This window comes from Capsicum annuum, chromosome 10, assembly GCF_002878395.1.
Source record: "Capsicum annuum cultivar UCD-10X-F1 chromosome 10, UCD10Xv1.1, whole genome shotgun sequence".
NCBI classification, from domain to species: domain Eukaryota; kingdom Viridiplantae; phylum Streptophyta; class Magnoliopsida; order Solanales; family Solanaceae; genus Capsicum; species Capsicum annuum.
The window spans coordinates 8,318,349-8,336,065 of NC_061120.1; the positions used below are offsets into that span (position 1 = coordinate 8,318,349).

Here is a 17,717-nt window from a genome sequence, read left to right on the forward strand (position 1 = left end):
GTTTTGTGGTATTTTGGGGGTGTGGAGAATATTGGCATAATTTTTTATGCATTTTGGCATGACTTATGTGTTATTGTAGTTTTTAGTAGCTTTCAGAGCCATATAGTTGACTTTAATCAATATTTATTGATCGATGTATCGAATGAAAAAATGAGCAGTGACAACAGATTTGTGTAACACCCCGTGATTTTCTCGACTTAATATCACATTGTAGTATACTTGGAAGGGTCAATCTTCTAAAAAATTTTCTATGTGTCAAAAGGACTTAGTCACATTTTGAACCCCTAGCCTTTGATGATTTTATTTTTGACCTTCCCGACCCCGAAGAGTTAATTTTTAAGTTGTTTCATGTTTGGGAGAGTAAAAGGGATGTGTCGGGGAAGTTTTGGATTTTTCGAACAACGTTAGAGGTGTGTTTGGTTGTTGAAAATAATGAATCGATGCGAAGTCGATGCGCCACATCGATGAAGTAGTGAACCGACGCGATATCGACGCATCGCATCGATTGGCACGTCGGTGCCTAGTTTATGAATTCTTTTAAATAACTAGCCTTGTGGAGGTCAATTCAGTCATTTTCCTTCGCCATAACTCTGCCATAATACAAAATTAAAGAGTGTTTAGGGAAAAATATCATCAGAAACTACTCTTATCATCTCAAATAAAAAGCCCTAGTCCTTCCCCAATAGATCAAGAGTCATCTTGGAAGTCAAAAATTTCAAGAACTTAAGAAAGATCCGAGTTCCACTTTTCCTCCTAAGAAATTTAAGGTACTTGGGGTTTTTTCTAAAACTACATGGGCATAAGGGAATTGTTTCATCAATATTTAAACATTGAAAAATTATGAAATTTATAAAAGGGATTTTGGAATTTATGTTTTCAATTATGCATCATGAATTTCCTAATGATATTGTTGTTTTGGCTTTGAGGCCTTTCCCCTTAAAGCGATTAATACTTATATATATATATATATATATATATATATATATATATATATATATATATATATAGAGAGAGAGAGAGAGAGAGAGAGAGAGAGAGAGAAATTGAGATTGAAGGTTGAATTGAGAGCATGATTTTATTAAAAAAATCCCTCTCTTGTTGTTAAGATGTTTGTTACTATATGTGCTATGAACTACACAATTTCATTTTGAGAAGTATGATAAGAATGTCTTGAATTTAGTTTACGACTTGATTATGGTTTTGGATTTAATAGAGGTGATTTTACATATTAAAAATGTTGAAGATATAAAGAGAAAGAGTTGCATGAATTGTCACAAACTTCACGACCACCACATATTTGTTGAAACGTTGAAAAGAACTATCTTTGCATAGTTTGGTAAATGTTTTGAAGTATGAGTCTTCTTGACTGTTTTAAGTATGGTGGTATAAAATTTATATTTTGAAAGAAGAGATTATAATATGATATCTTATGGCTTCGATATTCGACTTGTAAGTCAATGGTATGATGATACCATATAAATGTATGCCATAACAAAGTAAGAGTTTCAGACTTGATTTCTCAGAGAAAACATGTTTTGAAGAGCTAAAATGGGTTTAAAGAGGGTTAGGTGGTTTCCCGAAGAAGGCTTGAGTTCAAGTAACTCTTAGCCTAAAATTACATTTTACCGATACTGGTTCATTACATCCCCTAGAGGGACTATACGCTGACCTAGTGCCCTATGGCATAACAGAGACAGAGACTCCAACCCTTGCAGCAAACTCGAGTTAGGGGCTTAGTGGAGTTAAGGGCAGATTCCATATTTCCCATGGAATTTCAGAGTTGTAGGGTACACCACCTAGCACAGAAGTAAAACAAAGTGTGTGTCATAGAGTTCAGAAAATTGTTCGGAGTCCTTTAAATATGCCCATGTGTTTTTCTGTACATATGTATATCTATGAATTATTTCTAAACTGCTCTCACCTATGTTGAATTAAAAATTATTATTTTGAAATTTCTCTGCGTACCAGTACAATTGTATTGACCCCCTATCTTTCAAGGTCTGAGGCTCGGTTTAAAGGTCCTGCTAAACCATAGAGTTGATAGTCAAAAGTGTGCATTTGGTGATCCTTGTTTATTCTGGAAGGGCTATTTCCTTTAGATATTTGCTATTTCATTTGGTTTAGGTCCACTGGGGGCCTTGTCCCAGTTGTAGACAGTTTGTAAATTTTTGTATATATTAGAGATTTCGCAAACTGTAATACACATTGTTTAGATATTGATGGATTTCTTTCCAGTATTGTTAAATTGAATTCAGAGTGTGACCATGATCCCATTTATTTCATTTCTGCATTCCTTTCTTTATTTTTGAGTATTGTGCATGATTACCAGAGATAGAAGGGCACCCGGGCCCCATGGTTTGGGATGCTCATCACGACTAGGGGCCTGGCTCGGGTTGTGATAATCTTAAACATCAATTTTAGGGTGGTAAGCTTGGATAAACTCCAAAAAAACCCATTTCAATTACTCTTCTTTGAATTTATCATTTAAATCTTGTTTTAACGCGAATTAAAAAGTGGAAATTGAGGATTTCGGCCAGAAAGGCCTAAAGATTATATTTGTCCAATTTGAAACACCAATTTTTAATCCGATTTTACTTGAGTGAGTTGCAAATCTTAAAAAAATCACTTTTCCCTCAATTTTATTTTCAAAACAACTTTGGTTCTTGATTTTAAAATGAATTTTGGGAATTTTTATCGATAAAATTTTAAAATAGTTTTTCTTTGATTTGGACCTCATCTTTAACTTGTTTTGCTTGTGTTTTAAGTTTTGTAGAATTTTATTAGTAGGGGAAATGTGTTTCAAAAATAAAATAATGATTTTGCCTTTCTTTTTTTTCAAAAATTTATGTTGGGAGTCCATTTTAATTTCGACTCAAAAGTAGCCAATATGGGTATCGTTGGATTTATCTTGATGCATAGATTCTATATTTCTATATTGTAGTTAATTTTGAACCCATTTGTGAGGAGTAAGGTTTTGTATTGAAGGCTTTGGACCGGTATTTCGGCTTTCGAGAAAGGTTATGGCTTAACTTTCTTCAGATTAGTTGGGTAGTTAATGTAGATACAAAATCATATCATGGGTGTAAGAACTAATCATAAAAATGGATTTATTATTGTGTTGTGCCTGTGGGGCCCTATATAATGATTATTTGGTAGTTTTGGTATATTTTTTGCTATGTGTGATCGTGTGGGGTCTTATATGAAATTATTAGCCTAGTGCACGTGAAATTATCTATATCTTGGTTGATGAAAAAGCCTAACATGGTATCAAAGGTGTATTTGCAATAAATTGCATTCTATTGGCATATGGATTATGTTGGATTCATGGATGGTTGGACTAATGAGTGGATTTTTGGCTCACTTGGTGAATATATTGGTTGGATATAGAAATTTTCATTTAGGTTGATTGTGATCATAACATCCTCATATCTTTTATATTTATGAAACACTGGTACCACCATGGAAATAGTGGAAATACTGGAAACACTAACCTTTTCTGACAGAAAATATGACATCTTAAAAACTCTCTATCGATGGATGTACCAGAGAGTAGATATGGATATGGATATTATTATTGGATATTGGGTTTGGCTATCTATTATAGATGGTTTGTTGAGGGATTTTCTTCTATTGCATCCCCTATGTCTAGATTGACTCAGAAGAAAGTCAAGTTTCAGTGGTTAGATCCTTGCGAGAAGAGTTTTCAGGAGTTGAAGACTTGACTTACCTTAGCTACAGTCTTAGCTCTTTTGGATGGTTCAGATGGGTTCACAATGTATTATGATGCATCCATAGTAGTTTTGGATTGTGTCCTCATGCAGCATGGTAAGGTCATAGCCTACGCCTCCAGACAACTTAAACCCCATGAGAAGAATTATCCTACTCATGATCTTGAGTTAGCAGCCATAGTATTTGCCTTGAAGATTTGGAGGCATTATATATACGGTATTCATGTAGATGTGTTCACAGATCATAAGAGCCTTCAGTATGTCTTGTCTCAGAAAGATCTCAATCTTCGTCAAAGAAGGTGGTTAGAGTTGTTGAAAGATTATGACATAAGTGTCCTCTATCATTCGGGCAAGGCCAATATAGTGATCGATGCTCTTAGTAGACTGTCTATGGGTAGTGTTGATCATGTTGAGGACAGTAAGAAGAAATTAGCTCAGGAAGTCCATCAGCTTGCCATACTAGGTGTTCGCTTAGTCGATACAGAAAGGGGTAACATATGGGTTCAGAGTAGGTCAAAATCATCTCTAGTTTTCGAGGTAAAATAAAAGGAAGATAGAGATCCCAGTTTATTCAAGTTGAAAGAGTCATTCAAGGATCATAAAGTAGAGGTTTTCTCCCAATGGGGAGATGGTGTTCTTCGTTGTCAGGGTCGTCTCTTTATTCTAGGAGTAGATGACTTAAGGCAGCAAATTCTTGCAGAAGCTCATGGTCCTCACTACTCTATTCATACAGGAGCCATAAAGATGTACTATGACTTGCGGGAGGTCTATTGGTAGAGCGAGATGAAGAGAGATATTGCAGAGTTTGTGGCTAAGTGCTCTACATGTCAGCAGTTTAAGATAGAGCATCAGAAGCCTAGTGGTCCTATGCAGGAGTTCATTATTCCTACTTGAAAGTGGGAAGAAGTGAACATAGACTTCGTGATGGGTTTGACTTGTACCCATCATCAGCATGATTTAGTTTAGGTCATTGTAGATAGATTGACCAAATCAGCTCATTTTTTTCCAGTTCATACCTTTTATTCGGCCGAGGATTACGCCAAACTCTATATCAGGGAGTTGGTTAGATTCCACAGTGTCCCGCTATCTATTATGTCAGACATAGGTACCCAGTTCACCTCTTATTTCTAGAAAGTGTTCCAAAAGGTTCTTGGCTCCCAAGTTTATCTCAGTACAACCTTTCATCCTCAGACAGATGGTCAAGCAGAAAGGACCATTCAGACCCTAGAAGATATGTTAAGGGCATGTGCAATTGATTTCAATAGTATTTGGGATGACCACTTGCCTTTGATTGAGTTTTCATACAACAACAGCTATCATTCCAGTATTCGGATGGCTCCATTCAAATTTCTCTATGGTAAAAGTTATAGGTCTCCAGTTGGTTGGTTCAAAGCTAGTGAGGCCTCAGTCATAAGGCCTGACTTAGTATTTGATACCTTAGAGAAAGTCCAGTTGATCAGGGAAACACTTCGGGCCGCTCAAAGCCAATAGAAGTCTTATGCAGATGTTCGTAGAAAGGATCTCAAGTTTAAGATTGGTGACTATGTCTATCTAAAGATCTCTCCCATGAAGGGAGTGAAGCAGTTCAGCAAGAAAGGAAAACTCAGTCCCCGATGTGTCGGTCCCTTTAAGATTCTCAGTTGATTCGGCAAGGTAGCTTATAAGCTTGAATTACCTTTAGATCTAGCCTCAGTTCATCCAGTATTCCATGTCTCTTTTCTCAAGAAATGCGTAGGTGACCCAGCAGTTATAGTCCCTATTCAAAGCATAGATGTTCAGAACAAACTCTCTTATGAAGAGATTCCAGTTGAAATCCTAGACTATCAGACTCGTAGACTGAGGAACAAAGAAGTCCCTCTAGTCAAAGTTCTTAGGAAAAATCATTCCGTTGAGGGATCTACTTAGGAAGAAGAAGAAGACATGTATACCAAGTATCCTCTCCTGTTCTTTGTCAATTCAGACCAAGCTCAAGGTAACAATTCTCCTTAAGCTTACTCAGTTTCATGTTCGGTGTTCATCACAAACTTGGTATCAAGTACCATTGCATATTCATTCATGCATTCATGTATCAGTTCAGTTTTATAATTGTGCATCAGACATGCATTCTCATTGTGAGAAACTCAGTTCCTTACAACACTCAGTCATGCATTCATAAATCAGTTACACATGCATCAGATATGCATGTTCAGTATGATATGTTCAGTTATCAGTCATGTCAGCCATGAGATCATGTTTCAATTATTCATGTTCAGTATGAATGTCAGTTTATGTTCCTCTTCTCACTCTCAGTCTCATTCGAGGACGAATGTTCTCAAGGGGGAGATATTGTAATACCCCATACTTTTTCCTAGCTTGAAATCATCTCAAAATGTTAGGAGCTTTCTTTGAAAGATGAATTCACTTTTGGTACACATGGTATTTTTAAGATTTTTACTTTTTGTCATATGGGACATTCAATAATCTTTCCATCGATATAAAATTTGCTTAAATCCAATAATCGAGTAAGAAGTTATGACTATTTCAAGTTCCCATCGTAAAACAGCACCATATTGGTCAGTAGCGCACCGCGCCACAAGCTAAAATAGCAATTGTCCTTTTCCAGTGTCTCAGCGCAAAATCCTTTGCGTCACCCAAAGTTCAAGGTCGCAAAAGAAGGGGAAATCTATGGTTCTGCGTCGCACCATCCCTCAATTTCCCAATTGTCAAATTCTAGTGACACAGCGCGATAGCGCTGCGTCGCTCCAAGGTTCCAATTCGGGGAATTTTCAATGAAATTAAAAGACACATCCAAGGTTAGAAAGGTCAATTTTCCACCCCTATTTAAGCCCTTTAACACGTAATTCGGCCACTTTTCACTCAAAATATACTCTCTTCTCTCAAAAATCTCTCAAGAACAACCTAGGGCTTTTCATAGAAGATTCAGAATCAGGAATTTCCTCTGTCAATCTTTGTGTATTTAAGAACCAAGGTATGCGTTGTGTTCATTCATTGATTCCTTCCATCCATGAAGCTCAAGAACCTTGTTTTTATTAATAAATCATGGTATTTATGTTGTAGGTTATAGGTAATCATGTTGTTGACGTTGATTGATTTCAAAGTTGGAATCTTTACGTGTTTCTCATGATATTATGTTAACATGCAAGATAAAATCCATGAATTTAGTTGCTTATGATGTGTAATTTTATGTTTTCACTCATTCCCTAAATTGTGCATGCAAGGTGGTTGATAAAATGCTTGAAAGAGTAGAAATCATGCCTTATAGCGCAAAACATAAACTAAATGTGACATGCTTGTCATCCTCCTATGTTTAAATGGTTTTCATGATATCATTGTGAAATATGTATGTTGTCGTAATGCCCATGATATTAGAACCTGAGATTATTATATGATTATCAGCATTCTCTTCCATGTTAGATAATATAATACCCATGTACTTTGTGAAATCCGCAACTTATTAGATTATGTATTGTTGATATGGGTCATGTACTCAAGAAAGTCATGCTTTGTCAGTTTCCTTCTATCGAGTCCTGGGGGTACTTGTACCCGAGAAATATAGTTGTGTGCCTAGAATCAGTGTTATGTTTCAAGATACTCTCAGTCAAGCCATGTTCAGTAGAATTCGATCAGTTTCATGACTCAGGAAAAACTCAATAATCTCAGTAATCTCATTCTGTTATCAGATCTCGATAATATTCTATCAGTCAACGGAGCCCAGATAACTCAGTCCAGTTCAGTTCAGTAATCCATGTTCAGTGTCTATTCAGATGGGAGTAGAAATTAGCACCGAGTGAACCCAAAGATGGGAACTCATCTGCCAGTAGAGGGTGTGATTCTTAAAAGCAATCCTTGCATTCCAGAACTACGTAGCCAGCGTAGGTTGAGACATCATACCTTCTATTTGAGGGTAGATGAGGTGGCTTAACCTACTAGTTGAGGGTCCCCACTATTCTTATTAGAGTAACCTGCTAGTTAAGGGTCACTCACATGTTGTCCTTACCAGTGGAGCGGTATTGACACCCTTCCAATCAGGGCACAGATTGGACCCATGTTTAGCTATAATGCATTATTTGGGGCATGTCGGTTAGATGACTACCTCCCATAGTTTCAGGATCAGTAAAGAAACTCAGCCAATTCCATCATATTCAGGACTGTTAGATACAGTCACTCATGTTATCAGTTATCAGTATGTTATGTTATCAGTATTTAGATTCATTAATCATGTTATCATGGTATCAGTGTCAGTTATTATATCTCATGCATGTATTCTCACGCTTATGATAGTTAGTTTGTTAGTATTATTGTTCATGCATATGAACCCCATGCATTTAGCATACCTCACATGCATACCAGTACATTCAATCATACTAACACATTCGCGCTATGGTGTCTTATACCATAGGTTCAGAGATACAAGCTCCAGAGCACTGATAGTATTCCAGTCTCAACAGTCAGAGTTAGAAGTGAGTCCTCATCTTTCGAGGACATTATCATTACTTATTTATATCATTAATTAATTTATTAGTTGGAGTTAGTTGGGGACATGTCCCATCAACTCCTTATTCAGACAGTCCTGTTTTAGAGGCTTTCCAGACTACAGTATGTTCAGATAGCTTATTTTAGTTGTTTTAGGTATTTTGTACCCCACCCAAATGTTACATTTTATCAAATAATATGTCTCAGTTTTCAACCTTATGGCCTTTCAGTTTATGTTTCCGCATTATGTAGTATATTATGCAGTATACAGGTACAAATATCAGTCATGGGTTAGCTTGTGGTCCTCCGGGGTCATGAACACCGTGTGGCATTCTGGGTACCAGAATCGGGGCGTTACAGTGAGCTTAGTCAAGTATCTATGTATCAGATATGCATGTTTAGTATGAAATTTCAGTATATTAGTAGTTCCGGTCATATATTCATTTTTCAGATGTTCATGTCCAGTAAGTAAGTTCAGTCTATCTGTATTTTTGGTCTAGTCAGTCCCATTCGAGGATGAATGTTCCCAAGGGAGAGATATTGTAAGACCCCGCAAAATTCCAAGCTTTGCTCAGTCTGTTTAAGCTTAAAAAGAGGTCCCAGACTTAGAAACTTCAGCTAAGTGTTTGCACTTAGAATTATATTTTTAGCCTTCATAAGTTGGTGTTCTTATTTCGTGACCTTTACGTCCATAAATGTTTGATATTTAAGTTAATCCATGCTCAAGAATGTCAATAGGGGTTCCCGGATGAGTTTTAGATTTTTCAGACCTCATTTAGATCAAGTTTCAGTGCCCAAAATAGTGGACCAACGCGATCTTGGCGTGCCACATCACCTATCGCGTTGGCCAACATTTTTCCAGAACTGCCAATCAAAAGTACTGAGGCTCGACGCGATAATGGCACAATGCGTCGAGTATCGCATCGATGCCATCGATGCGCCACGTCGACCAGCGTGTCGGCACCTAGTTTTCCAGTCATTAAAACATTCATGACCCCAGAGTTATTTCAGTCTTTTTTTCACTCTTATATAACCCTAAAACACGTGATTCAGCCATATTTCACCCAAAACTATTGTGTTTTCTCTCAATTCTCTCAAGAACAAATTAGGGTTTTCCAATTGAAGATCCAAATTCAAGAAATTCCACCGTCAATCTTCGTAGAATCAAGAACTAAGGTATGTTAGATGTTGATTCTTGGGTTACTTCCACCCAAGAAGTTCAAGAATCCTTTTCTAAATTCAGAGATTATATATTTATGAGTTTTCATGATTTATGTGAATTGAAGTTCATGTTGTTATTGAGTTTTTAATTCATGTTTCGTTTACAAAGTTCCAAGTTTTGATCCGAGTATGTGATTTTTATGTGATGTTCATGATAAACCCCTTCAAGATGCATGTTGATACATGTAACCATGCTAATTAGGTGTATTGAATGAAGTATGCTCCCCATATGTTTGATAAAATGCTTATGTGAAGGAAATAGAGTCATTATAGCATGTTGTCAAGAAATCCCCAATTGTGTATAAGTTAATGCATGCCAAGTGTTTATTGAAAGGCCTTAGTGAATGAATTATGATATGTTGCATGCATTCCTACTCATGTGCATTCCTTATTGAATGAATTATGAGATAATAGTATGCACTCCCTATACATTTACATATTTAAGACTTCTAAGTGCTTGAAGAGATGCTTCATTGATTGTGTTGTGAATGCTAGCCTATTGCCATGTATGTACGAGTTGTCCTATCTTGTATTATTTATGTAATCGAGTCATAAGGGTATTTATACCCGACAAATTAGTTGCTTGTCTGTGTTAGTTTCATGATAATCTCAGTTAGGCCATGAGTAGTAGTACTCTAAGTCAGTTACAGAACTTAGGAAATCTCAGTAATCTCAGTACCAGTAGCATTCTAAGTTTAGTTCAGAAATCGATTCAGAACTTGATAATATTCTGTCAGTCAACGGAACTCAGTGAATTCAGTTTAGCTCAGTCAAACAAGTACGATCAGTAATAGTTCAGTTAAGCCTAGTATGAATTAGTAATCAGTTCAGTGTTTTTCAGTTAGGAGTAGGATTCAGCACCGAGCGAACCTAGGGATGGGGGCTCACCCGTTAGATAGGACTGAGATCCCTAAGAGCAATACCTAAGTTCCAGAACTACGCAGCCAGTGTAGGTTATGAGATGTCACTCGTTAGATAGGACTGGCATACTCAGGGATCACCCGCTAGTACAGGACTGATTTCAGGAGTCACTCACTAGATTAGGACTGACCCCATAGCAGTTGTCTTTACCCGTGGCATGGTACTGACACCCTTCCAGCTGGGGTTATAGGTTGGACCCTACTAGTTCAAATTTGGGGCATATCGGTTAGATGACTACCTCCCACAGTCTAAGTTTTAGAACCAGTCTCAGTAAAAGAACTCTGCTCAGCAATACAGATTCAGGACTGTTAGATACAGTCGATCAGTATCATTAACATTAAACTCAGAGATCACCCGCTAGATAGGACTGATCTCAAATTTAGTTTGATTATCTTCATCATCAGTATATTCAGAGATTACCCATTAGATAGGACTGATCTCAGATTCAGTTGATCATTCTTATTATTATTACATTCAAAGATCACCCGCTAAATAGGACCGATCTCAACCTCAGTACTCAGTTACCAACATCAGTAGATTCATTTATTCAGTATCCTAGTATTAGTAAGCTCAAATTTCAATAAAGTAGTATTCGAATCTCAGTAGTCAGTGTCACTATGATTTTAGTTATGGTTTATGCATTCATGCACGTATCCTCATTCAGTATACTCAGATTATTTAGTCAGTATTGTTCATGCATATGAACCGTTGCATTTAGCCTTATCTCATCTAGCGTACCAGTACATTCCCATGTACTGACATATACTTTTTTGTGCTATGGTGTTTTATACCATAGGTTCAGAAGCACGAGATTTAGTGCACCCTTAGCAGTTCAGATTTAGCCAGAAGCAGTAGACTTAGGAGTGAGTCCTCATCATTCGAGGATGTTCTATTATTTCATTATATCCTAGATTCATTATTTTAGTAGACGGAGTTAGTTGGGGGATTGTCCTATCAACTCCTTATTCAGACAGTTTAGAGGCTTTCAGACTAGATGTTCAGACAGTTGCTTTAGTATTTTTTATACTTTATTCCGTTGTATTTAAGTTTTGAACCTTATAGCAAGTTTTCGCTAGTTGTTTTTCGCATTTTTACAGTATATTATGCAGCGCTCAATTACAGGTACCAGAAAAGGGTTAGCTTGTGGTCCTTTGGGATCATAAGCACCATGTAACATTCGGGGCGTTACAAAATTATAGAAAGGAAACAGGAGTTCTTCAAATGCATCAAATCCGTTTATCTGATACTTATGTTTGATGCATGTATATTTGGTACTTGTGATGATACATTAATTCATTTTGATGAAAATTGATGGATTTTAACGTCAAGAATAATATAATTGTGTGAATAGATATTCATATGTATCATAAACTTCATTTTGATAAAAATTGATGATATCAAGAACAATATAGTTGTGTGAATAGATATTCATATGTATCATGACATGTATTAATCTATTGTATACAAAAAAAATTGATAAATTTATTACATGAGCATGTAGATGAATTCATGTGTATCATCAACAAGAAAATATTTTTTTATATTATCATGAATATGCACGCATGCAAGTACATTCATATATATCATGAACAAAAATTACATTCTTTTTTACTATAATTCATATGCACAGAGATACATTCACCCGTTTCATGAACAAATACTAATAAGCTTCTTATTATATATGAATTAGTAGACTATGATATATTAGCATGAAAGTACATTCATATGTATTATTAACAAAACATACGTTCTTTTTTACTATGACACAAATGCATAGTGATACATTCACATGTATCATGAATTTATTTTACTGAAGTGATCTTCTTCTCCATCTTCACCACTAACCATTAACTCTCTCAGCCTTCATTGCAAAGCAGTCAAATATATCAACAACTCCTCCATCGCCACCTTTGCCTTTGTCACCGTTCTCATCAAAAACCTAGCAACATTGCTGAGTTTCTCCTTTTTCTCTTAATGGGTATTGTTTTAAAGAATTGACTAGCAGCCGAAGGGAGGGTTATGCCGTTTCAATGGTCATCATCACAGTCAAGATTTTGTCGGTAACTATGAGATATTTTTAGTTTCTACAGTATGAAGATTCTTCAAATTAAAGTATATGAATGCTTGTCAACATGGATCACACAATAAAGCTTTCAACATTTTAAGGGGGGGGGGGGGGGGGGATTAATCGAGATGGAAAAAAATTAACCAAATTGTAAATTGCAAATGATAAGATCTGATGAATTTTTTTTAATTATATATTTAAGAGATTCTCTCACATGATTTACTCTCCTAAAATGCATGCAAATCAGATATTTTCTTATTTAATATGCATCAAGAGGAAAAAGAGAAATATGAAATTTTATGAAATATTTTCTTATTTAATATGCGTCAAGAGGAAAAGGAGAAACATGGAATTTTATGAAATGTTTTCTTATTTAATACTCCCTCCGTCCCATTTTACTTGTCTCAAATTTTTTAATTTGATTTCTCATTTTACTTGTCATTTTTCACAAATCAAGAAGAGACAAAAAAATATTTTCCATGTTTCACCCTTTGCATTAATTACTTTTCTTCAAATTAAAATATAAACATCATTTAATAGAGATACTATGGTAAACAAGTCATGTTATTAATTATTTTTCTTAATCGGTGTGTCAAGTTAATTTGGGACAAATAAAATGGGATGAAGAGAGTATGCATCAAGAGAAAAAGGAGAAATATGAAATTTTATGAAATATTTTAAAAGATAAGAAATTTTATGTATTTATGTCTCTTAAGTTTGTGTTTTTACCTAATTTATTCCTAATTTATATGTCAAAAAGCGAAGCGTCAATCCAAACATACCTATACTTGACTTCTTTTTATCCTGTGTTGTCTCTTTCCTTTTTCTTCTTTTTTTTTTTTTTTTGGTATTTAATGTTCATGTTTTATGCTGATGAATATTCAAGGGGAAGAATCTGTTTATTTGTTAGCAAAATTATAAAGAAATTAAGGTGTAAATCATTAAAATTAATAGGATAAAATGTAAACTACAAAAGATAAAAATTATAAGGAGTGCTACAAATAAAAGGAGTAGAAGAAGCAGGAACAGCTCATTCTGATGTTGAGAGAACTAATATCAAGCAATTGAATAATAAAGTACCTCTTGGATGATATCAAGATACACCATTCTTATTTGGACTAGTATTACAGCTAAAATTTGATGTATATCATCTGGGACAATACAAGAGGTTAGACTTTATGTCTATTTTGTTGCTAATTAGTACTTAATAAATACATAGGAGTCCTTGCCCAATTCCCACCCCTCCGCTCAAGCTTGCTATAGAAAACTAAGCCCATGGGTGAATATAGCCGCAAGGGCATTCATTTGAGTTTTAGATAAAGACAAGCCAATCTCTAAATCTCCATCAAAGTCCTTAGATTTACTAAGAGACATCACTAGTGCATCATCATTGTCAAGAGAAATGAACTCTAATTTTGCGGACCTTCCCCATCCAAAATCAGCAGCATAGTCATGCTTTGGTGATCCAGTAACTGAAAAACATGGGTTCCAGTCTATGTTGCTAAATTGTCTAAACCAGGTACAATTCAGGATCCATTCCTCATCCTTCATTCTTTTCTGAATGGCTTCTCCAATTATTTCTGCACCAATCATAAAGCCTTCCTTTCTGTCTAAGTCAACATGTCGTGGTTTTACTAGGTATGCCGCTAGGCAATTCCCAAAATAAGATTGAGGAAGTGATGGATTGAATCGCGTTCTGCAATCAGCTACACATCCGAAGAACTCCGATCCATTAAACTATCATCTATGATATCTTCTTTGATCGCGTTCTCTGATTTTATCAAGCAAGTCCATACATAAGCACAAGTTACGGTGAAAGATTTTACATGAGTTTGAGTAGTACTCCGTTGTCTTGACAATATTTAATTCTTTAGTTTCTCGATATCATCTCTCCTTAAAGTAAATGTACCTCGAACCCTGTGTTCAGGAGGAGTCACAATGTCACACATTTCTAGATTATGTGTCTTCATTTCTTCCCATATGGACATCCCTCGTCCATATGGGTCTTTTATTACGAACCTATCATAAATGGAATGAACTCATGATTCGATAAGAATTGTTCATGTCCACCAAATTTGTGTAGTAGCGCCCATGCTCTAATGAACCTTAATATGGTAGCTCTATCACCAGCAACGTGATTATTAGTGAAACCAATGGATATACCTAGATTCGGAAAAAGTGTCACTTGAATGGATAAGAGCGGGGCTAATTGGGGCCCCGACGCATCCTTAGGTTCCTCCATCTGAGGAACAAAGTGATAAAAATCCTTAGCATTACGAGGATAGTCACCAATGAGATAATTGAAATCCATACGAGTCTCAAAAAAAGTGGTTGACACTATATCTCCCATTACATAACGTAACTCGGATATCCGTTCGAATTTAATGGACAAGCACTATTGCCAGCTAAGGGTATATAGTGTTTGAGGGATAAGGAGAGTGAATCTTTAAGAGGAGGGATAATGTTTTAGATGAATTCGAGTTTGGTAATAGGGAGCTTGTAGAATAGTATCCTCTGTATACGATGAAAGTCTAACCATATATGATCAAAATAGGTAAGAGTGTCAGGTCAGCAACACCACGAGGAGGTGGTGCAACTTGACATTGCTCAATTACAGAAGCCATGTTAAATTATAGCGTTTGACACAGCATGTATAGAATAATATATGGTTGGTTCGGATGACTAAAAAGAGAACTTCATACCTAACGTGATTGGCCCCCTTTTTTGTCTCCGACTATGAAAGATACTAAGACAAATTCATGATTAAAATTTCACAATTAATATTAGTGAAAGCTATTTGAAAATATTTCTATATATTTACCAATAGATTTCGTAATACATGTGTATATATATATAACGAAAAAAGGCAATTTAAATAGCATAGACGCAGAGACACCAGCAGTAATTTACGGTTTAACTAGTTTTAACTTTATATATTAAATAAACCTGAAATATTAGTAAGAACTGACTGCGAAACTATAATAAAATTCTATCAGAAAATAAAAAAAAAGAATAGTAGTAAAAGGAGGTGGCTAAATTTTTTAGACGCCACTTCAATTTATAACATTGTGCTAGAACATATTAAAGGAAAAGATAATAACCTAACAAATCAACTTAGTAGACTAATAAAGGAAGAAAACTAATGAGTTTTGTTCAGTATGTATACAGGCAAAGGAAAAGGTAAGGCTGAGACCTCATCCTTCCAAGACTATCTGAGAAAATTAATGAGCAATACTCATTACAGACCACTTACAATGCTGGAACATCCAAAACTAGAAAGGATGATTTTTGGACCACATAATCTGATCAGTTTTAAACCATCCAACTTGACTTTCAAACTTAGACCAGACATGCAAGTGGACAAGTAGGAGATCTACCTAATTGAAAATTTATGGATATCCTACAATAAGACACCTAGAAACAATAGCTATTTCATTTCAATCTTAAATGATTTAAGTTACTATTTTACTGAGAAAAATACCAGTAACAGATTTAAATTTTATGTTGTTCTTAGGGGACAGACACAAGGAGTATTTCAGACATGGATAGAGGTAATGGAATCCATAAAAGACCATACAAACCCTCTCTATAAAGGTTTCAATGATCTCACAGAGGCATTAGATTAAGCCCGAGGAAATCTAGGGACAAATTATTATATTACTCCAGCTCTAAGACCAATTATGAAAGAAGAACCCCAATATAATATCAAAAAATACAAAGATAAAATTATATTTTGCGATCATTGTTCTTCGATGACCGAAGCTTTTAGAAGACTTAACCCCGCAAATGAGACTCTAAGACAAGATAATGTGAACCTTATAAATGAGAAAGGACAAATGATAGAACGTATAGGCATTTTACAAGATCGTATAAAAATTCTTCATTATGAATTATCCCAACAGACTTACGAAACTGAAATGGTTTCGAAGAGTCTCCATGTCCTTTAAAAATAGATAAAAAGAATGTGCATTCGCCAATGAATGTACAAAAAACTACTGTATCGAGTAATGATACAGCTAGTCCAATACAAACGGTAGCTGGTAAAGACTCATCAAATTTGTTAATGGGTATGCATTCTCCGATGAATATCGGGTAATGATGCAGCTAGTCCAGTTCAGGTATTTATAGGCATCTGGCGGACTTCAATTTCGGACTTCAAATGCATTTAAGAAACTTTTGCATGCTGGGTACACATTGTGGGCCCCATCATCACATGGTCATGTTTTTTTCTTTAATTCATATCCGTTCATTTATTTTCCACTTAGCATTAGTCTTTTCATCATTACTTACGTCTTTGACTTTGTCTTTTTATGCGTATCGTCACTACTTACGTTTTCAAATTGTGTAATATTTCTGGATCAAAACTCATTCCAGAGTAATCATCTATATTTGGGTCTTGAGCGAACTGATCCATGGCTGTATTATAATCATCTTCCATTGCAGGATCATATTCGTCGCTGGGTCTACTTGATAGTCCTAGTCTTGTTCCAGTTTCAGGTCTTGTCTCTTCTCCTGAGAAAATCCTAGATTTTGGCTCAGGCTTCGAATTTTCCATTAATATTTCTTTAGGCTGTTTTGCTAGTAATTTTTTTATAGAGTCTGCTACAATTTGTTCTATATTTCTCTTACTACTTTTCCTTCTTCGCAGGTAGAAACCCTTTTTATTTTTGTCTTGTATAAGCGTTGATGTTCCTTTGTCTAGTGTCTAAGTACTTGTTGTTTTGAAATTAGCTGGGAGAATTCCTAAACCTTTTTCGCAAAGTGTTAGCCATTAACGGATTTGATGAGTCTTTTTGGCAGTGTTAGCTACTAACTCTGATACCAAAATATAATAATAACAATAAATATTTTATATAATAACAACATAACATAATAACAAAATTATATTAAAATAAACAAAATGTGGATATGAGCAATTAGCAAGGTTGAAGCCAATGTATTTCTTGATTATATATGATGTAAAATCCTACTCAGTACTCCCTCCTTCATTAAGTCATAGGTAGTTATCAAAATCAAAGTATATTTTTCTCCCAAAATACTTTTTTTTTATAATACCCTGTTCATCTCTTTCTCTTCAGTTTTAGGTACTTTAGCAATTTCTTCTTTAATCACACCCCGGGACAACACAGTAGTCCTTTTAAATCTTTCTTGGGCTTTCTAAATCCCTATAAATTTACAGATTAATCCATCATTACTGCTAAAACACTAAGAGAATAACCATATACTGAGGGTATATTTAGAAGAAAATTTACAGGAAATTATGCTAATTTTCATTTAACAAACATAATTTACATATAAGGGAGAAAGAT

General features: G+C 35.3%; 1 pseudogene; it reads right to left on the minus strand.

The window, feature by feature from the left end:
• Positions 1 to 13,665: 13,665 nt before the first annotated feature.
• LOC107845246 lies at positions 13,666 to 15,032 on the minus strand (annotated as a pseudogene).
• Positions 15,033 to 17,717: the final 2,685 nt, after the last annotated feature.